Below are 20,999 nucleotides of genomic sequence, written 5' to 3'. Positions count from 1 at the left end.
CTGGAATAAGCAAGAGAGAGGCAGTATGAAAATGTTGCACCAATGTCCCCAAAACAGCCTCTGATGTGTGACTTCTTTGCTTCATCCTAAATGGATTAACACTTACAGAAGAAAATGGAAAAAACAAACCTCTATGCCTTCTGTCTGGACATAATAAGAGGGGAAATTTTGCTTCCTGACGACATGTTGTCAAGTCAATAGATCCCTTTTGAAATGGGAATAGTATTCAGCATGTAGAATAATGTTCCTATGGTAGCACAAGATGCTCTGATTTCAATTCCTTACCCGAAGTAATCTGTCTTTCAAGAAACATAGTTCCATGTAAGTGGGAAGTTGCCCTTTTTGTTTCTGGCAACTGTGAGTAATTACAGATGACATAATTGGAGTTTGTTTTGAGGGGGAAGCATCATTCCCAATTGCAGAGTGTTGTGGGTCATATGGTCATAGAAATCTGTGCTGTTTCTGTTCTGGAGATACAAGGGAGTCCCCTGTGTTGTTTCTGGAAATGTGCATTTGTAGGTGTGGAGCGCACAACAGTTAATCTCTGAAAGAGTCCATCTTCCCATGTAGGTGTTTATACAACTCTTTTTTGAGTTTAAGTTTGTCCAAAGACAAAATACAGCATGTTGGTTGTGCTTGAGGAATTCTGGTTCTTAGGTCTCTTCTGGCCTGAGCAGTGCAGCACAGTGCTGTCCCCATCCTGACGCAGGTACACAGTCCAGCCATAAATGGTTAACTTTGCTGCTGTGGTCTATCACCAATTATCAGGAATGGCACTTTTCTTAGAAGAATAACTCTCTTTGGGAGGAAGATGGTGGCTGCTGTTTTTTTTTTCTTTTTTAAAAAGAAAAAGCAATTACCTTTACCAAAGGAAGGGAGCAGCTCTAATAGTATTTTTTTTTTTAAATCAGGCTATTTTTTAAGACTATTTGGGTAATTCAGTGATTATTACTGTACAGCTCTTTTTCCTTAGGGGACATTACACTGTTCCAAAAGTGCTTGTTAGTTTACTTAGACATTAAAGGGGTCCTTATGAATTCAGATTACGCTAAAGTACTTCAAAGTGTCCCTAGAGGTCCAAGCTGCTTTGAACTTAGCCTTTTCTGCCCAGTCTTGTCATATGTGTGAGCCCAAAGACTGCAAGAAAGAGGTCAGTGATTCTCAGTCTTTTTAATATTTTGACCTGTGTTACAATAGGAAAAAATAAACAAACCAGGGTTCCCTCTGATCTAGTCAAGAAGAAAGAGAGAGGATGGTTTCAGTGGGCCTCTTCGTAACCCTCTTCTTAACCTGCTAGCTCTCCTGACCCATTAAATAGAACAAGCAGGAAAAAAAACAACAAAAAACAACTTTAAATGCCCATTGCCTTACTCCTAACTGGTTTCCTTTAAAATGTACGTTAGGTCCTCAGGACTCCTTGACATCTTAACCTTCTCCCTCCCCCCCAATTTTTTTAATAATGAAGCATGTGAGACACTTGTGATTGAAAAATATGAACTTTAATAAAGCTGGTCAGACTGCCTGTGAGCTGCATATATCACAAAAATGTGTGGCTGGGTCCTCTGCTAGGGCTGATCAAAATAACTGCAGTGACTCCAGTGTAGCTATGCTGATTTACGTGAGGTGAGAATCTGGCTTGCATCCCTTATTACCTTGCAATGTGACTGTGCAGCGGTAACACAATCTTATTCAGCTCATTGGGTTCAGGGGCAAAATAAGTGCCCATGGATATTTTTAGAGAAGCACGTCATCACAGGGGCTCATATGATTCTCTGTCTCTCACATATTTATTTTTTATTGCTGTTGACCTACCTGAGCTCTTTTGGTGTTTGGAGACTTTCAAAAGAATAATTCAATATTTTTCTCCATCGGGGTAGCTGGATGGTTTGTTTTCCCCCCCCCGTCTATTGCTTCACAGTGTTGGAGGCTATATAGGCAAGGCATTATTTTGCACATGATGCAACACAACTCTTGATTTTCCTGAAAGGTGGGTCCAGCTGCACCTCTTTGCAGTTTTCAGGTGTCTCCACACAGCCTGCATTCTCCTGTACTCTTTAAGGTAGAAATAGGACTGCTTGGGGGTTTTGCAGGTCATGTACTTCTCATTTTTCCATCTGAAATCTGAGCCCTCAGACCTTACAGTCATCTTGGCTACAGATAATTGTGATGGTTGTTCCCCGTTCTGACCCTCCTTTTCAATCACTGGGCTGCAAAGGGAGCGTGAGGGCTATCGGAGTCCTTGGAATCAGGGTCTGGTACCAATCAAAAAGCCTCTTGGATGTGTGCATCCTATTTATATGCCAATATCTCACCTAATAGAGTTTGGGAGTAGAAAATTGAGTGTGTTATTTTTGTAAGCAGAAAGTGTTCCTGATTTCCTCTGTGCAGTATTAGCAGCTTTTTAAGAATGTTTAAAAGCATGAAGCAACAAGGTACTATGGGGCGTTATCACCAGCATTCTTCTTCAAACTATTTTTATTTGCACGTACTTTATCTCCAGCATTTCTTCAGTCTGAGAAGATCAAGCAGACGCCACATGTACAGCGTAGCCCAGACAGCCAGATGACACGGTACTGTTTTGACTCGAAAGTCTGACTTCTGCTCAACATCAAGGGGCAAACCTTTATCTCTGCACATAGTGCTGAGGGGCATAAAGAATTCATTCTCTCAGTTAGTGGAGCTGATCTAGGTGTTTTCACTGCAGTCTTTAGCTGCAAGCCTACTGACTAGAGAGCTCTTTTCTCCAAAGCAGCTCTGGGAGCCCCCCAGAAAGTTAGATCCACCAGCTCTGCACAGACTCCTCTCCCAAATCTCCTTCTCCCCTGAAATTTGACCACTACAAAAATAGTGCAGAAGCCTCAGCTTGATGCTCCCGTAAAAATAAACAAGAAATCTTTGCGTTCTCTTTCTATCCCACCTCTTAATGAAGTGTAATTGCCACCTTGATCCTGTTGGAATGAAGATTGCCTGTGCCCCAAAGGAAGCAACTGGCCTGCCCCCAAGAAATATGTAAACCGTAAAGGTGGTTTTTGAAATGAAGAGCTTTGGAAGGAGAATTCATCACTGGATTCTAATGTACTGAATCACTTGGACTGAGATAGCTTCTGGGTTGCAGCTTGCTATTGAGGGCAAAGTCTTGTCCCTTATAAAAAAATCTTTTTTTTTTCTTAAACATGAAGTCATCTTGTTCTGTGGAAAGTTTAGTGCATTCGTCTTCCCTGCAGCAAGGTATGCATAAATCAGACTGTGATAGAAGTGCACACTGAAACAAATTCCTAATAAAATAATAAACATGGAAGCAATCCATCTGTACCCTCGACATTCCTCAGTGAAGCCTTCCTAGAAACACAGCTTAGAAGGGGACTGGCTTAGTGGACAGGGATACCGCTTGCTAGTAAGCACTGACAAATTGGATGGGTGTTGAAGTTGATTCTCATAGCCAAAAAGAAAATCGGGTTCCCATTGTACTTTTATTTTGCCAGCCAAGCTAATCCAAACCCAACCTTTTGCTTTCAAAAGCTGGGGCTCTAACACAATGTCAAATGCTGCTTCCATTAGCCAAGGTGTGCTTCATCCGGACTTGCTGGTTGCAGTATTGTTCTAGATTTGGTTATCAAAGCTGGCAAGCCTGTATATTAAATACCTTTATTAACTCCCTCTCTTACCCTCCTTCCAACAAAATCATCACTGTCAGAAACAGATCACCTTTCAACAGGTCCAAATCCAACTACGTTATTCTATCTAGGTTAAATTTTTCATAGGCTTTACCTGGGTTGATTCTGGCTTGCAGTCTGTCTTGTCCTTCCAGAAGTCTGCCTTTAAATAATACTTTATAAGTGGATACTTGTGACAAAATGGTAAGTGCTTAAGAAGAATATCCGTAGAGGAAGTGTAGAGGAGGCTTGACCAGTTTCATCCACAGTTGTTCCAAATTGTTGGTCCTGAAAACTGAACTGACTATTGTGTTTAGGTTAGAAAGTGTGGTCACTAGCCCTCCCGCATGGAGGAGGAGTTACTCCAACACAACTTCAGCACAGAGTTGCACTTCTTCTATTGGCTTCTCCAGCACTGTTTGCTTTAAGACGTCAACTGTTCAGTAAACAAAGCTGGGACTCTTGCAAGACTGTGGTGGTGTTTTCCCCATGTAAAGGTGAGAGCTTCTGAACACTGAGAGAAGTGATTTGCCCCTGTTGCACATGTCTATGTTAGAGTGAAGAGTGGACCTAAGATTTTGGGTTTTCTTGGCAGTGCACTGGCTCTTGTGCATTACAGTGTGTGTGATGCGTGCGTGCATGACAAATGAGTACCTTGAAACTATCTCTTTTCCACAGTGTAGCTGCAGCATTTCCTGTTTATTGATAACAAAGTAAAGTGTCTATAATAAATTCCAGGAACCTTATTTCAATTGTTCTGCAAACAGGGAGAAAGTTTTGGTAGCAACAAGTGCCCTGTTACTGTCTGAAAGCTGACTGGGCTTGTTCTTGCCTTTCCTGCATCGTAAAATCTGAGCCGAGCTCCTTGAGAGTTTGATACGCGTGTGGCCTCCTAAGTGAATGGCTTGGACTGTGAGGAGGAATGCGTAGCTTTCAACCCGACCTCGTGCCCAGCCTGGGCCATTTTTGAAAAACAGTCTGTGGTGTTAGATGGTTGTCCTTATTCTGTACTGTTAGAGAAATAGTAGCTTCTCCTTGTATTTCATTGCCTGCCTATCTGCTGCTGTTCTGGGTAGCTTGTTTTACGATTAGCCCCCACTGTGGGATGACTGACACCATTGTTTGCTCTCCAGCTCCTTGCAGATGGAGGGAGCTACCCCAAGGAAATGAGATGGTCAGGAACCACAGAGGGACAAGGGGGGAAGCTGTGGCCTGAGATTCACTGATACACTTGGTGTTTCCTTGCTCATGCAAGTGTCCAGGGGAGCCTCCACAGACCTGCAGCTGGACCTCTAAGGCATCCTGTGCCCATGGCCTTGCTGGCTGTCGCAACCCTGGCACCAGCAGTGGCAGCCTCTCAGGACTCCTCCTTCAGCTGTACTTCTGCAGGATCTATCGGGACACTTCCAGACATATCCTACAATATTGAGACCTTTCAGAAACAGCATATACACTCTGAAAGGGGTGGCGAGGAAAGAAGGGGTTGTTTATTTTAGCTCTTGGATTGTTTTCTTCCCCAGTATTCCCTTTTTAAAAGAATACTGGGATCTTGTTTAAACTGTCTCCAAATGAAGATTTACTAGTGCCGTCTATGCTTAATATTGATTTAACATATTTTTCTATAACTCAGTCTAGCTTTTATTCTTATCCAGCTGTGGGAGCTCTTTTGCAATTGCTTGTGCGATTGCTCCTTTTGCACACTCTTGTTCTGTCCATAGTGTCCACTCTCACCTGGCACATCACATGCTGAAAAAAACCCAGAAACCTGCCTTGGTTTCATTTGCTCTGTTTGTATGTATCCATCACTGTGCTTTTTAACAAAAATATCTCTGAAAACAATGCTATAGTGTTAAACTTACTTATATCCCTCTCTCCTTCTCCTTTCCCCACACCCTTCCATCCTTCCTAAAACCATTAAAGGCACACATAATCATTTGGCTTTCCTGGCTTACTGCCATATTTATTACATGAACAGTAATGCACAGCGGCACCTGTGAGCTTTATAAAGGTCTTATTCATTTGATGGGCTTGCACAGCACTCAGCGTGGAGACCAAGAGTATGTACAAATGGAAAGGGAGGGAATACTGAATGCGTACTTATGTGAGAAACTAGGAGAATCATAGACGGTAGGGCGAGGGGGTTTTGTGAATTCAGGCCTTTTTGTGCACTTTTAACTGACTGAGTAATGCAAGCATTCCCCCAGCCACGACCTGCAGCTCCCTCCCACGTACGCTCACGTTCTTGCCTGTAGCTCCTTCTAGATGTACACTTAAAGGGCAAATGCGACAGTCAGCTCTTGTTGCTGTTCTGTGCTTTCTGGAAAGACACTGCCCTCCTGCCATTATACGTTTGAGAGACGTGATAATGGGAAGCAATTATGCTTGTACACCAGCATCAAACCGGACGTTAATGTTTTCATGCATTTTATTCTTTATTTTCTGGCACATGTCATTGTTGTAGTGGGTCACATAAACAGGTAAAATGGTTCATGGAAACTTCCTGTACTTGCAATGCATATGCACAGGTGTATAGGTTGATCTGAAAGTTTGATGTTCTTTATCCTGAGTTAATAAAACTGTTGCAAGTTTTTGTCAGTAACTTTGAGAAAATTTGTTGCATTTTTTTATCAGTCCCTTTAGAGGAAGCCAATTTGGTATAGACGGATTTTGAACTGGTATAAAGTGTGTCCACACTAGGTTGTCTGCAATGAGTTAAATCAGTGGAAGTTTAATGTGAAAGACAAGATCTAATGAACTTAAAAGCTCAATATACTCCTACCGGATTCTACTCTGCTCTCTTAATTTACATGAGAGTTGCCCTTATTTTAGATCAGTCAGATTTTCCTAGATGCAGACAGCATGCTTAATCAAATTAACTGAGGGGTAGCAATTCTGCTATCTGTAACCAAAACAGAGTTTTCGCAGCCCAAATGAAACAGCCTGCTCGTGTATCCTCTGATGAATCATGGTGCGCATTTCTCGTTCCAAAAAGAGGGCCTGGACGGCGCTGCTGGGCAGCAGAGCCAGTTTGTGGGACGTGCTGTGAAGGAGCGCGCCCGTGAATTCCTGATGGGGAGCCGGGGGTGGAGGCAGGCATTGCCTTTCCTGCCTGGAAGCAGGGCATGAAGCTGGAGCTCTACAGTGATGTGCGCCCCTCTAGTGTGAGTTCAGACTTTGATGGAGGAGCAGTTTAATTTGAAGTGAAGTGATTAAAAGAGCAGTGGATTTCTTCCTCCCTTATGCCAGAAGAGAATCACCATCTGGCCAGTATGAGATATGGCCCACCTTCCTGTAGCCCCCTTCCTTCCTTCCTTGCTCTGAGAGATTTTAACTGGCCTTACTTTGTAGTCTTTTCCTACAGCAAGGTGTCGTTCAGGGATACGAAAAAGCATGATCCCTGACCGACACAGTCTGCTAGCAGAGCTCAAAGTGCGATTTCCTTGGTACTGCTCTGCTTGATCCTGGGTACAGTGGCTTTGCTATGCTGTAACAGAGCACAGCTTTACTAGTGTAGGACGTGTGGTCAATGCAGTATACTGGTAGTCTAGTAACAACAGAGACCTTTCACCATTTTGCCATGTTTGTGTTGAAGGAGAACAGGAAAACAGTGTAGGTTCAATCTTTCGGTTGCAACGATTGTAAGGGCTCCCTGAGCACAGTTCTGGTAATCCCTCTCTGCTGCCTCCCCTCCTATCTTAAGCTCTGCCAGCTGCAATTCTGGGTTAAACCTACTGCAGAAAAGGAGGCACTAGTCAGAACAGCAGGTTAGATAATGAGAGGGTCGTAGAGTTTCGCAAGAAGCACTTATGGTCTTGCTTTCCCCTTGAATACAAATTAGGTTATTTTTTCCATAGAAGTCAGTGGAACTATGCTGGTATAAAACCATACTAAAGAAGATCATATTTGGGCACCAGTTTTTGGCTTTAGTGGGGTTTTCTGGGTCTTGCTGAAGATTGTTTTCCTGTTGGCATGTCAGTGCCAAAGGAGTGCCTTTGGAAGCTTGTGTAGTCTGAGAAGCTTAAAGGTATTTAATGCTTGATAAGGTCCATTTTTGAGAATATAATGTGTTTATTATGGGTTATCAGACCACATCACTTATAATTTGCTCAGAAGAATGATCGTTTTCTTAGAATAAAATGGTACTGGAATTAAAAGTTCAAGTGTTTCCTAATATAGTGCCCCTTAGCCTATCTATAGAAGAGGTTTTCTTTTTTTCTTCTAATGTCTATTTGTACAGTGCCTAAGTGCTGAAGTGCATTTTCCTAGTGTTATGGTTTGCATGAAATGTAACTCAGAAAAAGTGCAGTTCACCTTCTCCTAAGGCTTAATATGAGCCCTAAGCGCTGCTTAGAGTTTAACGTAAGCCCTGTTTTGATGGGCTGAAGTAGGATGCATGCTGGCTCTTTGCACAGTGATGAATTTTCCCTCTACAGTCTGATTGGCAATTGATGTTAATAAGGGGATGACTTACAGGGAAAGCAGTCAGCGTGAAGACAAGTAGGGAAGCCCTGCCTCAGCCTGGGAACAATAATAGGTGTGGTGCTCAAAATTTGTCATGGCTTTTCTGTAACTTGTGAAATGCAGGAGTGGGTAGGCCTGTCAAAAATAAATGAAGGCATGCTTTCTGCTTTCCACTGCTTATAGTGCAGCACAACAATGAACAGCAATAAGCAAGCGAAAGGTGGGGAGGAGAAAGAGTGCGACAGGGTGGGTCTGGAAAGGGGGCTCTTGGGACACCAAGCCAGTCTCCTGCTATTGCAGGCACCTGTGTTATCCTAGAAGCCCTTTCATAAACTGATAAAGCTCCACTTTAAAGCTCTATCTTATTAAGTGGTTTTGGCTCCTCTATCTGAATAATCTCAGTAACCCATGTCCTTGTCTTCATGCCTCAGAACTCATTAATTTGAGTGGTTTAAAAAATTTTTTTTAGGAGAGCAATAAGAGATGCAACTTGGTGACCAGATTCTGGGAGAACTTCTGCAGAGGAATGGATGGCTTATTCGTATCTACAAAAACAGGAAATAGAAAAGATGGCAAGACCAATTTCTTCGGTAGGACAGAATGGAGGGGAAACACAAAAAGAGACTAAAAGTGAGAGATGTAGAAAAGCGGTTGGTGATTTGCGATCTGTAAAACAAAGATGAGAAGACTTAAATTTTGAATTCTGTTTGTAGAATATAAATACCATGTTAAAGTTTTGTTTTTTTTAATTCACTGATTGTAACTGGAGGTTTGGGGACAGTCTTACAAAAGCTAAGCCCCTGAGCAGCGACTAGCAGTCCAGAGCAGTCGTCTGATACGGCGACAGCCAGCGCATGCAGCACGCAGACATCTGTTTTGCAGCCAGAGTGCAGCCCAGCACTCACTGGCCAACTTCCTGATCGAAGACAAGCCAGGATCTACATGTATATAGTTTGAAATGGCATTGGGGATGGGGGAAGGGTCATATTTGAGTCCCCCGTGGAGCCCTTAGAAACAGCAAATGAAGCAAACTAATTGATAAAGTACATAGTAAGAATTGGACAGTGCATTATCTGATGTGGGTCTACTGTGTGCTGTGAGCATGGCAATGAAGATGGACTGTTGGTGTTAAACATTTCTACATCTGGCTAAAGTGCGTACAAAGGAGGGGGAGCTGGGCACAGGATGAGTGTTGTCACAGTCAATTTAAATTTAAGAAGTGGGTTAAATCACCTGTTTCATAGTTGAGAAGTAAGTAAAATTTATATTGCCCAAATTATTTACATGCTTCACCCTTGATTACACCACTGCCTGTACAGCAAGGGCAAAATCCTTATATTACCTTTATCATGCTCAAGCCATGCTGCTGCTTTCCCTAAGTCAGATTTTGTCAGCCTTTCTCATGCTCTGTAATTCTTTTTATTCCAGCAGTACAGCCAATTAACACAGCCATATCAAATGAGATTACTGTGAGAGTGGGTCTGATCCGGCACCCACTGAGGTCAGCTGAGGAACTCCTATGGTCTTTGACACACTTGGGATAAGGCCCGGGATAAAGAGCTTGTTGAAATTGGGTGGTTGCATGGGTTCCCTAGCTCTTTTCAGTAGATTTGATTGAGCTGTGCTAACGTTTTTTTCCAGTTGGAAAAAAACAGCTAACAGCCTGTTTGCATATGTGCTTGTGCTCTCTTCTTCCTCCCCCCCCCCCCCCCCCGCTCGTGTATTTAGCACAGAGGCAGATGCATAGTTGTGTCAACTAACTGACATGAAGCAGCATATCTCTGATAAAACAGGGACTCTGTTTGATGTAGTTGCAGTCAAATGTGCTTGATTTGAATAAGAGATTTTTGAAATCTATTTTTATGCAGATTTTAAAGCCTGTAAGGTAATGAGTCAATAAGACAGCTATTAACACTTCAATCTTTCTGATACCCAGAATCACAGAAAGAAATGGATGAGGTCTGGCTGGTGTAGATTTAGCCAGCTTTTTCATGCTTGGGTTAAGTTAACCCTATTTTATATGCTGAATTTGGTGTTTGAGTAGATCCAGATTGCTGCAAATGTGAGGTTCAACTACATGAGACTGTTTAGGTGTGCTGAGGTGTGCATAGCCACATTTCTCTACTGCATCCTTCCTCCATTTCCACATTAATATTTCTGTGATAATGTCCACTTTTTTAAGGTAATCATATAGTAACTTTCACTGACCTTAACTGTAAGTGAGGACTGCCTGCTCATGACTGTGTGGTCATGTTTTCTCTATATTGATCACAGGAGGCTTGAATAATGAACTTCAATTTCTGTCATTAGTGCACGTCATGGGAGCACTGTATCCAATTATTAAGAAAAGAACAACACAGAAACACTTGATTATATATTTTAGAAAGGATTTTTCTGTTTTCATGTAAGGTCCTGGGATAAATGACTCATAAATTAAACCTTTTATTTATTTTGTTTTCCCTCTGAGGGTATGCTCTTAGTTATACTTAGTGAGAGAGTCACCTCCATACAAACAGAGGATGCTACTGAATGTATGAAATGTGTGCCTAACATTCATGAATTTACAATTATTACCTGTTCAGACCAAGTAATTATACATGACAGTGCAGATAATTAAGGGTTCGTGTAGGCACATACTTGGTAAAATTGTACAGACAGTCGTGTGTCTCAACTGTGCGAATATTGTGTCTTTACCCTTCAAATTACAGCTTGTGAGGACTAAAGTAATTTTATACACAGAACAGGTATGCCAAAACCAACAGTTTAGTTTTTGCCTTGCCAGATGCACTGCAGACCCCCAGCAGCCTGCTTCTCGCAGGCTTGGTGTTTCTGACAGCTGACCGAAAGGTCTGACTGTTGGCAACATGGGGCAGCATCTTCCCTCTGTCCTTTCAAATGCTTGGCCTCCTTTCTGAGATACACACCTAACAAATCCATCATTGCTCATCTCATCTTTCCTCTCTTCCTTTTTCCACTCCTCCTATGTATTATTGTATTGTTGTGTTACTATCACAGCTGTAAACCCTTTCAGCTGGGAGTTTCTCTCATCTTAACTGTTCTGGCCTGTGTGGTCAAAATTTCTCTCCCATGCCATCTTCAGGTGCCAGTATTTAGGCACTTGCATATAAATAGTGTGATGATTTCTTTTTTTCTTAGAAAATATTGAGTGCCTACAACTTTCCTTTGTTTCTGTGCAATGGATAGTTAAGATAGCACCCCTTTATTTGAGGAGCTAAACACAGATTTAGGAGCTTTGTCTTTTGACATCTAAGTTTGAAAAATGTGGCTGCAGGCAGCAATGTGCACTACATAATCTTTCTCCTTTATAATGAGAAATGCTGAAATACGTTTCTAATAAGTGAGGATAATGGGAAGTGCAATATGCAGCCGCTGGGTTACTTTTTGTTGTTTTTTAATTAAAACCAGGCAAGTTTGTTTTGTTTAAAAGTTTTGCAAACCGAGAGTTTGTCTTTCTGGGTTGTGAAGTACCAGTATAGTGTAGAAATGCTGTTTTGCTTCTTGTACAGAAACAAGACTATGGCAAGTTTATTGGCAAGGTGGAGAAGTCTGAGCAGCTAAAGTCAATGCTGTAATTACGGCGTACTCAGAGTGCCTCGGCTGCCTAAGCTGACATACCATCTTTCATAAGCACTAAATTGCCTTTAAAAACAAACAAACTACCACATGCTTGTGCTGTTTTAAAGGCGTGCAGCCTATTTTATCACCAGCCACAACTTGCTACTGGAACAATGGGAACAACTGTAGCCTCAGATGACTGTTCTGCGGCTGTTTCGTAAGGGCCTCTGAGTCATCTCCTTCCATTTGTTGCACTGTTTCACAAACCAGGTGCAGGTAAGTAAGAGACTCAGCTCCCCTTTTGCCAACATGTCAGCAGCTATAACTGTAAAAACCTCTTTGTCTAAATTCGGTCACAAGCTTTCAAGATAACCCAGTCCCCAAATTCTCTCCCAGAACTACATACTCCCCTCAAACTCTTTTTTTTCTTTTTTTCTCAAATGCTGATTTCCAAAATCACAGTTCAGTCTCTTATTGCTTTGCTTTGTAGGAAGTAAAGCTATGACAGGGTGCATATGAAAGCCTGGGCCAGTGGTCAAAAATCAGGAACCAAACTGACCCCACAAAAAAACAGGCTATGCTCTGCTGGAAAATACCTCATTCAAGCAGACTTGTCTCAGATTCAAAAAGGTGACTGTTCTTCTGGCTCTGATCTGTCAGGAGGGAACACTAATGATACATCTTTAATTTTGAGGAGATTTAAGCCCACAGGTGGCCTGTCCTGTTCATAGTAACAAGTCTCAGGTTCACCATATGTTGCTAATGGAATAATTAATCTTGCTTGCCTGTGTCTCATAGAGCTGGAAACCAGTGCAGTCATAGCTGCTGAAAGATATGGGGTCTCCTCTCACACTTTGGAGTTGAGACTATACCTCATGAGGTCTGGCATTTAGAAGTACATTAGAAAAAGGAGTTGTTTCTTAGTTTATGTTGAAGAGGAAACTTTGTTAGAAGTTCTTCCTTTCAGTATGTCTTCTAGAAAGTACCTTGCTTACAGGACAATGTGTTTGGATGCATTGACTGTGAAATGGTAGGTTTTGTACTTTTTTTTTCTTTTTTCCACTTTTTCCCCCTCTTTCTACCAGGTTATTCACAGTTGCTGTAAATTGGAAGTCATCTTTTACAACTATTCACACATACATACTCTTCTCTCTGTATTTTCAGAGAGTTGCAGAAAATCCTCCAGTGATGTTGTGCAGTAGCTGTGAAGTCCCAAATGGTGACTATGTTGTGGTCTTGCATCTCTGCCTGTGCTCGTACCCTTTAATAACAGACATTCCCCCGTGACATAGAAGAGGCTTTTTCCTTTCCTTCAAAGAATTGCTATTCCCAATAGCTACTTTTTTTAAGTAAAGGATTTGTAGGATGATTGTTTTTCTAAATATGTTTAATTTGATGTGAGAAAGGGAGGCTTGTTTTTTTTTCTCACAGAGGCCTTAATGATTTCTTTAGGTAGAAGGCTCCATGCTCTAAAACATGCTTAATGAAAGTGCATTATAGGGTAAGGTACTTTCATTGAAGCTAGGTTCTAATAAATCTTTCAATACAGAAAAACCAAAACATGTCTGGGACTGTTTTGCTAATTGTTAGCTGGCTTAGTATATATGCTTAGATTCCCTTTTAAAGAGGCAATATATTTGTGTTTGCAGATGAGCTGTGGGCAATTTTTAACAAGAGCCTTTTTGTATGGGCCAGTTCCATGACTTTGTCACTGATCTGTACTGGTGGTACAAATCCTTTCCTGAAGGAAGAAAATAGTCCTTCTTCCATTGATAGCAAACAACAATTAAAGCAATAGTTAATCACTTTTGCATTTATAGACCAGAATGAGCTATGCATCCATCTAGTCTGACCTCCTGTGTGTGTAGACTGTGCTTTTTCCCTCAGACTTGCTTCTTCTTGGACTAATTATCTTCTAAAAGCTGAAAGCAACAGTGAGTCCACTAGCTCCCCTGGTAAGCTGTGTTAATCTTTAAGTGCCCTTCATCACAGTCCATGACCTCTTAATTCAAGGTTATGTTTCCACAATGTCTGTGTGCAGTCCCTGGAGTTTGGCTGGGCTTCGTCAGGGAGGATGGAGAGCTCTTTCCTGCCTAAGTATCTGGAGGCAGCAGTCAAGGCACTTTTCGACTTTCTGTTCAATGTGCTGCATTAACCGATGTCCTTAAGCTTCTTATGAAAAAGCTGTGTTTTATTTTTTTTTGTCCCCCATTCCTAGGTCTCTTTCTACAGCTGTCCTTTGAGCGCCACCCAGTCTTTCCCGCATGTTGAACAGCAGCGGGCCAGAGCTGTGTATCGCAGCTAAGCGGTTGTCACCTAAGCTGTATGTGTTGCTTCCTCACTTCTGTTTGATAGCCTCTTTTTATACATCCAGGGATTATATTAGTGTTTATAGTCCCAGCAGCTCTGTTTACGACTCTAATCAAAGCAGTGATCTAGGATGTGTTTTGTGACCTTTTCTCAGTCTCTTCTTTCTGAGCAGAGCCTGCCATCCTGGAGGTATGATCTGCATGTCTGCTTCCTAGATGTATCATCAGGCTGCCAGTTTCCTTCCCTTCTTCTGTGGCCACAGCCAGTCCTTTGTGCTCTGTGCTGTCCTACTGATCTTTGTGTCAGCAGTTAACTTTGCCAGGAAAGAGCTTTAGAGTCACTGTGTCTAGGGGAAACATAGTGACTGAGCTGACCTAATAGCATGCTGCTGCCGAAAGGGACGTTCCCCTTCCCATCGCCCCCCTTCTTGTTTGACCCTGGGAGCACCTGTCTGGCCGACCATGTGGGCACCCTTCCACCACCTCCTGAATACAAAACCAAAGGAAGTTCGTTGCTGCTGGGTTAGTTTGCTGGTTTAGTGGCTGCATCAGCTCAGGCAGGCATCAGATGAACTACGGGGGAAGCAGCAAGGGTGAACATGTGGGGGTGGGTGGTAGTGGGATGGGACCACTGTTTTTCAGTGGCAATGAGCTCTCAGGTTGTCTCAGCTGCCTCCTACAGTTCTGCTCTAATAGGTGACCTGCTAGCTGGATTGTGTCCGTATAAATGCAGTGGCCAGCATGGGATTATCAGAGCTGAGATGAACTGAACCTTTGCTGGTAATGTGTGAAGCCCAACAGCTACCAAATAACCACTGGGACCAATATCATGTTCCATGAGCCATTCCAATGTCCACACAGCAGCAGGATGGCCAGACACCTTTGGACAAGTTCCTTAGCACAAAAAATGTGGGGTAAGATTTATAGTAACTGTAATTGGTGGATGAGAAACTATCCCTGTAAGTCACCTGATTCCTTCATCACATACTTCCATTTTCTTCTTTCCTCTTCCAAAAATTCTTAAGGTTTGTTATCTTTCTCTGTCTTCTCATGAAGACAGAGAAATTGTCACAGCAGAGCGCCTTGAAATCAGCTCAGATCCCTCAGCTAACATGGTTTTCAAGACTGTAGTCATGGCAGGTTCTGGCCCTTTGCATGGATTTGGAGTAAAAGGAGCTGTGAAGGGTTAGGTTCTTCAGCAGACAGCCCAAAGAATGGAAGAGAACGAAACTAACTGTAATCAGTGCAGCTGTAGTATAGAAAATCTTCTGCCTTACACATTAGGTTTTTCTCTGAATGTTGTTCAGCAGGACAGCTTCCCAGGGAGCAAGAAAACAGCTCTTTCTGAAGGTGCTAGTGTGAATGCTCAGTAGCTGAGTGTCATCTTAACTCACCTCTACTGCAGATGCACCTTCAAGGGGTAGATGCATGTGAAAGATGAATGCTCAGCATGAATAAAAACATAACCTAAAGAACCTCATGTGGTAAACAAACAGCAACCAAAACACATAAGTTGTTAAATATTTATTTTGTTTTATGGAGAACTGAACAGATTTTGTGTATGTGTATATGTATGTGTGTGTGTATCTATATATATAGATACAGACTTTATATATATTTAAATACGGTTTCATTAAACGCTTGAGGGATTCAAAAGTACCTTAGCTTGGGTTAGCTATTCCTGGTGTAGTGACTGGGTAGGCAAATAAAGCAGCCATTATGCAGTGTGGTATGTCATCATGGGAATTCATAGTCTTTCATGGGCCTTTACATTGCAACCACTGTTTCGCTTACCGCTTGAGACGCACTTTAAAGCTTATTTTTGGAGCTCTGATGGTGGCCAGGGAGGGTCATCTCTTTCTAGATTGCCATATTTGGCACGCGGTATTTTAGACTTGTGTACTACTATGTTTTACCTGGTTTGAGTGGTTTGTGCTGATGTTTTCCTGAGTCTCTCATTTGTATTCCTCCTATTCACAGCTTTTTATCCTTTGCTGTTTTGGTATTGATTGGATTTTCTGGTCCAGCTTTGCTTAGGACCAGCACTAAGCTCAAACTCCCCAGCAGTAATGAAAGAGATTTGTTTCCAGGGCTCCAGCCTCTTGTTCTATGGTTAGCTCACTGGAGACTACAAAAATCTACATCTTTATTTTCAGTTTTAGTTTATGAGCCTTAAAAATTGCTCATTGTTTTAGATGGATTTGTGTATTTCTTGTGTTAACTGTAATAATTAATGAACCTATATCCTGGAAGCCAAATCTCCTTGTTTGTGATGTGGCTGAGGACAGTGTTGAGGATCCGGTGTCCCCTCTCCAGCATGTGACTTCTCTGAAACTCAGACTTGCTGAGCAGCCCATTCCCTCCTCTCTTGACAAGCCTCCTCTCCTCTCTTCTTGCCAGGATTTCTATAGTTTATAACATGCCTTGCTCTTATTTTCTTCTGCTCTAGATCCCAATTATGTTGTCAGTCCTTTTATCAACTTCTCAATGTCTTGTAAAGCCTCTGTATTTCAGCATCTAGTTCTTTGCTCTGCCTCTGGAAAATATCACTGATCTACTCCCAGGTTCTTGCAGAGATAGTGAAGAAAACCGACTTCTCCGGGCTTCAGCTGTCCTTTTGCCTCTCTTTGAAGGTGAATCATTCATGGTAATGACTCACCATCGTCACCTCCCTATGGAATTTTGCTTCATTGCTGTAGTTAAAAAGTAATCGAATGATAGTATGCAGACTTCCCTCCCCTTCAGGGTGCCCCGTGATGATGATTTATGTATCATTTTCATTTTAGCAAGAGCTAGGAGCCCCATCAAAGACCAGGGTCCCGCTGTGCACAACACAGCTGTGTGATGCAATGGGAAGATGGTCACAGTCTCGGTGAATTTGCAGTTTAGGTGTTGAAGCTTTTTGCTTTCATGTGCCAGGAACATTAAAGACTGTTTAACTGAAGGAGAGAGGGTGAGCTAGGACAGAAGTGCAACTGTGGGTTCTTTGAGAAATACTATGAGGGGAATCTTTATTGAATTTGTATGGTACATTACTTGTATGACGGTATGTCAGATGTTAAAAACCCTAGAGTCTAAGGAAGAGGCAACAGTAATGGACATTCCGTTGTTAGCAGAGAGCAATGATTACAAATTGCATCCAGGAGCCTGCCAAATAAACAGGTTTAAGAAAGAACATGACTGATATAAGAGCAAAGACACTTCATTAAAATTAGCTCTTCCTGTCATGTGCGCAACTGTTTTATGGAAAAGAGGACTGTTGCTGTGTGGGTTATGGAGGATCCAGACGACCAGACTGCCGAGTAAGCTGTCATGTGGCATTACACAGAGTAATGCAAAATCTACTCTGTTCCAGGAAAGCCATTTCCATGTCAGCCTGTACATGAAAATTATCTGAGTCGAACAAGGGTTTCTTTATAAAGAAGTTAAGAGAATTATTCTTAAGGGTTGGAGTTTGTCTGTGTCATGGAGCAATGGCCAGAAAGGACTTCAAAGTGCACTTGGAAGATGAGATAATATGCAACAAGCATTTATTTTTATTTAAAAAAAAAAAATATTATTATTTTTTTTTTATAACCAGCAGCCCGGAGAGGAACATGACAGCTTAAAAAGTATACTTCTGTCTAAACAGTCCAACCTGCTGTTTAAGAAGTAAGGCACAATGTTAATGCATCTTCTGGTGACTAGAGAAGAAAAATATTTTTCAGTCCTTCCTGCTTTGGGTTTGACATTTTGCACATACCCAGTTGTGCTATTCCTGTGTGTACTCAGTTGCTCAGTTTCCTTGTTGTTTGAATGGGTGATTCAGAGCACCAGGAAAGCTGAAGTTTTTGTTTTGTTTTTCAGCTGGATGGCACTTGGGAGCAACGTTGAGCCCACTTTTTTTTTTTTTTTTTAAAGGCAGTTTTTTCAAGTTCTGAGTATCTCCTTGAAGTTTGCTTCCTGCGATCCTTTCACCCAGTCTGTTTCAAATTCTGCTTTTTCTTTGGCTTTGTTTGGCATCTGTTCAGCTACCTTCTGTTTTGGAGTAGTTATCAGCCTTGGCTAGTGGCCCACAGATGCTTACTCAGGCTGGTGCTGGTGACTTGGACTGTTCAAGCTCACAGAAAGAGGACTAAAATAGTTTCATTGGTCTTCCTGTCTGATACTGCAGTGAAGTCTATGGTTGCTAAAGGGTATTCTGCTATTGCTCAGGTAGGGAATAAAATCTATGCGTATACCTTGCTCTGCTTCATACCATCTCTTATGAGATGAATTCATGTTATGAAAGGGACTCAGTTATTCCTTCTCCCAGGTGGCTAAGCTTTTGTCAGCCCACGCCTTGGGGTCTACCTTGTAAAGTCACGAGTATGGCGCAAAGGAAAAGAAGAGGTTGACTTTTTCTGCTTTTTCTACAAACCTTTGAATCCCACTTCTGACCTTCTGCTTACTCTTCATGTATGCAAGAGCCTTAAGGATGGATGGATCAGATCATCTTTTCCTCCCTGCAAGAATTTATGATATCGTCCCTTGGTGACCACACTGCTATACTGTTTTTCGCTATGGGAGCTATGGATCCCCTTCACTTAAATTGTAGTGGTATTAAGTCAGGGAGCAAAACACACTGCACTTTTTAGATGTATGTGTGGTAGCTTCTCTTGCTTAATTCTGGGGCTTTTTTTGCCAGCTGTGGGTGCTATTTTGTGATATAGCAGATTGTCATTTGAGTAGAGCATTGTTCCCTGAAGCATTCTCTCTTGCAGTGGGTCCTTCCATGCTGCTTAATGTGGTTGGTTCAGCCACCCGCCAGGACGTGGGATTATTCCTCCAGAGTTGTTTGTGCCTCCATTGTACTTGAATGGTGTGGAAATAAAGTGAAGAAAAAAGTGCAATTTAATCATTTATAGTGGGGGTTCTTTTTTGTATTTCTTATTGGGTAATAATGGAAAAGAAAAGAAATAGAGGGAAAATCTGAGTGAGAAAAGAAATAAACAGGCAACCTTTCTCCTTGAAGCATCAGAGTACACCCAGTTTTCAAGTCATGGGGAGCACGTGGAATCTCCACTATTAATTTCAAGTTTATCGTAGGCTGTCTGTAATACAGTATTATGGCATCGTTCCTGTAATTAAGGGTCAGACAATGTTGTCATTGTCACCCCCTGCAATAATGGATTGTAACTTGCTTAAAATAATGAGCTATGAGCTGAAATTTTATATCAGCCCTCAGACTGATAGCCAACTCTTATTTTTAATCTGGCATACTTAATTATAGGTGGGTCTGAGAGCACCACAAATTAAGATTTTTGTGATGCTCCCATTGTACAGCTCTATTTTCAATAGCCTATTGCTTTATCTAACTCTAACCAGCTGGACTTCAAGTTTTGCAGGACTGGTGTCTGCCTTAGGCAGAATTATTGAAAAATGTCAGTTAAAATGAACTCCATGGTGTCTGAGACAAAGGCTAAAGAAAAATGTTGTTTTGCTTGTTTTATTTTGGGGGATCTTTCAGTGTTTTGTTTTATACTCTTCAGTCATTTTGTTTGATTTACATTAGCTTCTTTGTGCTTTGACTCAGGGATTCAGTATTTGGTGGGAGGAGGTGGCTTTTGTGTCAGTGGATGTACCTTTTGCCTTTCTCATGCAAATTTGGGCAAATTAAGTCTTTGAAAAATTGCAGTTAGCACACATTCATTGGAATCCCTTTTTATATATAATTTTAAGCTAATATTTCTGATTCTGTCTTTGAACATATTTCCATCCTCTCTGTGCTGAGGGTTGACCAGGTAGCCAGTCCCTGAGAGCAGTTTGACTTGCTCCAGTTATGGGAACTCAGAAAAGCGTTTCTGTAATAGATTCCCCGTGCAATAGCATCAGCAAGGCTTGGGCACGAGACCTGAGAGCGAGGAGGCTGGCTCGATTTTCCAGCAGCCCTTTTCCACCCAGCTGCTGTGTGGTGGAGTGCAGCCAGTGAGTAGGGAGAAGCTGCACAATGTGAACTCCAAGCTGATCAAAAAAGGAGGAGACCTGTGTGAGCAGGCTGGTCAGGAGGGGTTCAAGGGAAGAGAAACTATGATAGAGCTGCATGGAGGAGGGGGAACAGCTGATGTGAAAAGCCAAGTGTAGGACTGTGTTGGGAAGGGCTCAGTTGCTGAGTGCAGGAGGCGGCTGTGGCTGGGCAGGGGGAGCAGAGCAGGTGTGTTAAAGTGAGAAGCAGAGACTAGGGCATCAGAGAATGGCTTCATGACTGAGGATGAGGAAGAGGATGTGGCAGTGCTGTGAGAGGAACAGGCACAGGCTCACTAGTGCAAGCATCAGCACCTGGCGAGGAACTCATCATTTTGAACTCATCACTCTTGAATTTTGCTGTTCTTTTTGCTCTGAGCAAATATTAGTGAGCCCCTCCGGCAGGCTGTGCCTCGCATGAAAGACAACCTGCTATTTCTGTCGGCTCCACCATTAGCTCACTTGGCAAAGGTTTCTGCCGTAGTTCTCGGGTCTTTTGATGACCCATGGGGATGTAATGTGATGGATTTTTAATGAGGTTCTTAAAAACCCAAGAACTTGCACAGAAAATTGCATTAAAGGCACATTATTAAGGTTGTAAAGTCAAGCACACAAAAGTTAGGGAATGCAGAACAAAGTTGGGTGGTGGACCATTAATTCAGACTTTGTGCATTATGGAATGATCTTTAGCTCTCTGATCGCGTCTGTTTCTGGTCTGCAGGACCTCCGCTGTGTTCAGTGTGAAGGATGGATGGTGGCCCTGGCCCCTTGATGTTCACTTAAAAAAAAAAAAAAAAAAAAAAATTACACTGCACATGAAATCTTTTTATGAGGTCTGTCTGCATCTATCCAGAACTGTTTAATGGGAGGTGAATTCTCACTGCAGTCTGTCACAGCTGCTCCTTTGAGTGTACAAGTGGAGAAGAGGCTTGTCCCAGTAACACTTTTTTGTCTCTGTTTTGGTGCCTGCCACCCTGCAATACATGCACTGAGAGACTGGCCCCAAAAGAGGAGGAAG

General features: G+C 42.2%; 1 protein-coding gene across 3 annotated transcripts in view; it reads left to right on the top strand.

The window, feature by feature from the left end:
- Positions 1 to 20,999, top strand: part of TBXAS1 (thromboxane A synthase 1) — a 234,144-nt gene that overhangs the window by 24,486 nt on the left and 188,659 nt on the right. Inside the window, exon 1 of one of the 3 annotated variants that reach the window (XM_026083865.1) lies at positions 17,591 to 18,193. The exons of the other annotated variants lie outside the window; for them this stretch is intronic. The gene's annotated coding sequence lies outside the window, so the exon portion shown is untranslated. Of the gene's footprint in view, positions 1 to 17,590; positions 18,194 to 20,999 lie in introns of those variants that run through there. 3 annotated transcript variants of the gene reach the window in all.

This window comes from Apteryx rowi, unplaced genomic scaffold, assembly GCF_003343035.1.
Source record: "Apteryx rowi isolate R43461 unplaced genomic scaffold, aptRow1 scaffold_62, whole genome shotgun sequence".
NCBI lineage: Eukaryota > Metazoa > Chordata > Aves > Apterygiformes > Apterygidae > Apteryx > Apteryx rowi.
This window is presented reverse-complemented; position numbering and strand designations above follow the sequence as displayed.